Consider the following 5,136-nt stretch of genomic DNA (forward strand, 5'->3'; position numbering starts at 1 on the left):
AATTTTAAACAGTTTTTTTTTTTTTTTCTGGACAAGTCCGGAAACCCAGAATATGGGTGAGGTGGGAGAGTCCCCCCCCGCCGTTTGCAAATGCTAATAACTAGTTCATATTTCTAGATCGATCCTTTTAAAGCTGTGAAAAGTGAAAGAAAAAGAAACGAGAAAGAAAAAGAAAAAGACCAGCAACTATTTTCTAAGATTTTAAAGCGATAGGCGAGTCGGAGGAACCGAGATTTATTTGGGCGAAGGCAAGATTGCACGAAGCCGATCCAGTTTTTGGAAGACCAACCCACCTGCTTGGAAATTGGGACTGTTGATTCCTCCAGTTAACGTAATATGTTCGGTGTTAATCGTATTTATTTTATTTTATGGAGGGGGGAGGACGCTAGGAGGGTGCACTGAAAAAAAAAACAAAAAACAAAAAACAAAACAAACTGAGAAGATCGAAGTGGGAACTATTGTTGGACCGAGTCGGTTTTTACCTCAACAGCGCCACCTTTCGGCAAAGGTCAGTTGAAATTGATCCGTGTCCAGTTTTGTTACAGTGAAAAGAAGCTGGTTTCCCAGGGTAGGAGGAGAAAAGAGGCACAGAAAAGTTAGTTGCACTGCAGTCTGAGAAGCCGACCTTGTAGGAAAGAGGCCGGAGAAAGTGCTAGTAGATGCGGGAATCGTTTTTACCCTTCTATCTCTCTTCATTGTTAAGAGAGGCCAGGGAATGCAGAAGCCCTGGGGGTACAATTCTGGCTCAAAGACCTCAGCAAGTGGATCCTGCCCGGGCCCCAAACCCTTTAAAAGTACCAGGATGGCTTTTCAACGGGCTTTATGGCAATATTGATAGAATTAAAGTTACTTGTAATCCCATGATAAATGAGATGTCTCTAGTAAGATTAAGTGCAGCGCTATAAAGTTGTTTATCTGAAAAGTAATTCTCAGAAAACCTGACTTCTGACACTTAGTCATATATTAAGCCAGCTTCTTGAACATTGCACTCTAGAATGGTCTGAGCCGCCCCGCAGTAGCGTACTTTACTATTTATAACAAGACCTTAGGTGTCGCTCCCTGGCTTCCTACTCCAGATAAGACCTATGTTCATTTCTCTGATCCTGGCAGCCTTGGCTTTGAGCAAACCCAGGAATCGTGCTGGAGGGCTCCCCAGACCAGCTGCAGGGACATCCTCATCCTAAAGGCCAACGCTGTGGCTACTTTCCACGCTTTTCCCCCCCACCATAGCTGCAGAGAAGTTGTTTATAAGCATAGCTTGGATTTTACAGGAGTGCTTTCTTGGGGTGGAGTGAACTATTCCTGGCCCCAGTTTGGGGAAGAAAGAGTGAAGATTAGGTCAATATTTATGCAACTCAAGAGCATTCCCTTGCTTTCTTCCTATTTAACAGCATTTTACCTAGAAATGAAGTTAAGGGATTATAGTTTGTGTACTCAGTGGAAAATCCACTGCTTCAATTAGATGAACATTAGGTTGCTTAACATTGCTCATAGCAATCATTTTCTAGATCTTTTTTAAAAAAATCACTAGCAGCAAACATCTGAAATTTATATATTTCATTTAAAATATAATTTTTGTGTACTTAGGAGGAATTAATTGTTTTGTTTACGGTAATTTTTAAAAATCTCTTTTCATCCCATTTTTTTTGTTGTTGTTAAAAGCTGCAAAGTATGATCCCTACCTCTCAAAAAAGTACTTTTGGCCAAGAACACGAACACTGCTACAATTATAAATAAACATTTTATAAACAAAATTTGCTAATGACGAAGTCCATGCCATACAGTTTCATGACCACATACCTAATTGTTGCAATTATATATCATTTCTGGAAATGAAATGCCTATGTTTGGGCAGCTAAATGTATTATTATCTGCACATTTTTATGGTTTATTTTTGTTCACTACTGTCAAGCCATGGTATTTTTTTTTCTCTTTTTTCAGAGTCTTTTATAGTCTCCCATTTTCTCTTGAAAAGAGAGAAGTCAGAATTATTTTTTTAGATGTGTAGCTGGCGTAATCTCAGGCTTACAACTTAATTCTCATTTTTATCCTTTTTACTTTATTATTTAGTGATTCACAGGGGTGTCTAAACATTTACAGTTCTTTGTTAGCAGCATTTCTTTTGTAACAATTGAGCTCTCTCATTTTAATTAGTACTATTCAGGTTTCTGATACTCTACAATTACAGCAGGCCACATTTCTTTGGACTTCTTTGCTAACATTGTTTGTTTCACTTCTATCCAAGCCAATCTAATCCAAATACAATATGAACTGTGTTTTCTTACTGCCTAATATCCCCTCAGTATATATATTCTAGTAATCTCTGTGGAACAATATCCAGTAACTCAGAAAGCATGCGGTTGTCACTATTGACCAATACAAACCAGTAGCCTTAAAGTTTCTGAAAGCAATGAATATTTATAGAAGATCCTGAGGGGAGGAGGGCATGGGTCGAATCATGCAGAAGATTTCACAACAGTAACATCACAAATGCAATTGTGGTTTCGTGGCTGTGCATCCATGTCCATAACAACTTTATGCATGTAGGAGAAGGGGGGGGAGGCGGGGGGGGGCTGCATGTCCAAATAGCAAAGATTAAAAGCTAAAAGGAATATATTTTTCTTGATGGTGAGTTATAGCAACTCAAATATATCATGTTGGAATCAGACATACATAATCTGAAGAGAACAGGGTGTATGGAGGACAACATCAGAGCTCTTTGTTTATCTAGGAGCTGGTTTTTATGGTGTGGAACTACCCAGTGTCCACTGAATTTCACTATACAACCACCTAAATTGATGTGAGAAAGAGTTCTTGAGAGAGTAACTTAGTGATAAGACGTACACTGTTCTCAGGTCCAATGTTAGATAAATCCTTTTAACAGTCTTCAGTTAGCAGGGTAAGTAAATCACAAATCACTGTTAGCAGATTCATGGGAGAAAATTAATAGAATCAGACGAGATAATCTGATAAGGGCAAAATTGCTGAGGAAACAGTCTTGCCTCGTACTGCAGGATGTGAAACAACAGTCTGATTACTAGGAGTCGTTATGAATAGGAGAATTATGTGCTAAATAATCATCAGAGTAATTCAGCATTTATTAATTCTTTTCTCTTTAAGCAATTCACAGTTGTAAGTTAAAGCCACTCTCTCTTTGAAGACACATCTTTCATAATTTTTATTAGAGGCAATTTATTATTTGCATTACCTGTATTTACTTCATAATTGAACATTTTGCATTCAAATTTATGTAATGCATTATGCTTGAGAATATATTTCTGCCCGATTAGCATAAATAGTCACTTACCTCATGAATTACTAACAAAGTTTATCTTAAAATATAGGTTTTTTTATTAAGTGGAACACAAACATATGTACAATAAATTCTGATTTTCCGGTGCAGTTAGAGAACAACTCATGTTACAGGGAAGCAAGAGGAGGAGGAGATATGTAGACAAATGAGACCTGCAGGTTTTTTTCCAAGGGTATCATTTAGGTGGGGGTAGACAGGGCTGGAGAATGCACCGTGCTTCTCATACACTGTTTGGATTATTGACTAGGTGATCTCAACGTGAACTCTGGATTCTGAAAAAAAAAAAATTAGCAATTTCTGTCCCTTGGAAGACCACAGTACTAAGTCAGTAGTACTGACAGAACCAGGGGAGAGCGTTGTTTATTTTATTTTTATTTTATTTGTATTTGTCTTTGCAGGGCTCTTCCTTGCACGAAATTCTGGTTGTGGACAAGAGATGTGAGAAAGCTAGAAGTTTTCTGGGAAGCTGTGCCAGATTTCACCCAGATCTGACTCCTTCATTTATCTGACAAACTCCCAGCATGGCCTGGCAGACAGGAGGCTCTGATTTAATAAATAGTTTGGGGGATACATGAACATTGGAATTAAAGGGCCTCTGTGGTCTTCAGAAGTAGACAGAGATGTAAAACCAAGGGGCCTCTCTTCCCGGATTGCCACCTTTTTTCTATTTCCCCTTTCCTTTTGCAGGGCATAGCTGTCTGCTTCAGCTTAGACTTTTCGTTCCCTTCAACTAAGGACTGACTGTGACTTGCTTTTCCATCCTCATAGCTTGTGATCCCATGCACAGCTCATGCCAGTGAGGGAATTTATCTCCAAAGCATTTGTCCTTTCAAAGATTTTACTGTCATTGACTCAGAACTGCTCTTAAGCAAAGCAAAAGAGAAAGGAAAGAAAAGAAAAGAAAAGAAAAGAAAAGAAAAGAAAAGAAAAGAAAGAAAAGAAAAGAAAAGGAGCCTGATATCAGGAGAAGCTTTTCTAGGTGGTGTCTTTTATGCCTGATAACTCAGAGGACACAGGTTGGGTGGTGGTGCTGGCCCTGAAGTTTTGTCCCCTCCCTTCCTGCTCCTGGTGAGGGGGACTCGGTAGCTGTTGCTCCACAATGGTTGAGCAGCCATTCAACTTGGGAAAGAAACGCAGTTCTAAAAAGCACAGAGCAAACTTTCTCCACAGAAATTCTTCTGTAGTTATGGGGAAAGGATGCCGAAGCAGGTGTTTTCTGGATTTGTGAGTTTCTGGATTTGTTTGGCCTGGGCCTAAGGGAGAGGGGGGAAAAGGGGTGTCTTCCAGCTTTGTTTTACATTGCAGTTCTCATTTGCCTCCTGGGTGTGGCTGAGCTCTCTCAGGCGTTGTTCTGTGCATTGAAAATACCAGACATAGCCAGAATGCCCTCACAGCAGCCCCAAGGCAGCAGAGCATTCCCAATCAGGATCTGCTGAAGGACAGGAAGTGAGGCCAACACCTCCACCCACCCCAAATAAATATCAAGGTCAGATATAGCCCTTGTGATAAGCTTTTTTATTTAGCGATGCTGTAACAGTGATATACGTCCTTTGTTGAATGTGAGTGCCTAGACAAGACAGAAATGGGAAGTGTTATCAAAGGACGACACCAGTCCTCATTCGGACTTTTCAAACAGATACAGCAGACACAGTGTCCTGGGCCATGGAAACATTTTAACTTCTTTTAATATCAGAAGAAGAGAAAGCACAAGTTCCCTTTCACTATATCACCACTGTCATAAAATATAATCATATATATAATATAATCACACATATATAATATAATCATATATATAATATAATCACATATATATAATATAATCA

General features: G+C 39.2%; 1 long non-coding RNA gene across 2 annotated transcripts in view; it reads left to right on the forward strand.

Annotated features, from left to right (window-relative positions):
* The window catches only part of LOC104852026, a 6,104-nt gene extending 1,045 nt beyond the window's left edge, over positions 1-5,059 (forward strand). For both annotated transcript variants that reach the window (XR_777374.2, XR_777375.3), the window contains exons 2-3: positions 118-508; positions 3,712-5,059. This is a non-coding gene — a long non-coding RNA (uncharacterized LOC104852026). The remainder of the gene's footprint in view (positions 1-117; positions 509-3,711) is intronic.
* Positions 5,060-5,136: the final 77 nt, after the last annotated feature.

The sequence above is a fragment of the Fukomys damarensis genome, unplaced genomic scaffold (genome assembly GCF_012274545.1).
Source record: "Fukomys damarensis isolate Sample0158 unplaced genomic scaffold, DMR_v1.0_HiC HiC_scaffold_32, whole genome shotgun sequence".
Classification (NCBI taxonomy): Eukaryota; Metazoa; Chordata; class Mammalia; order Rodentia; family Bathyergidae; genus Fukomys; species Fukomys damarensis.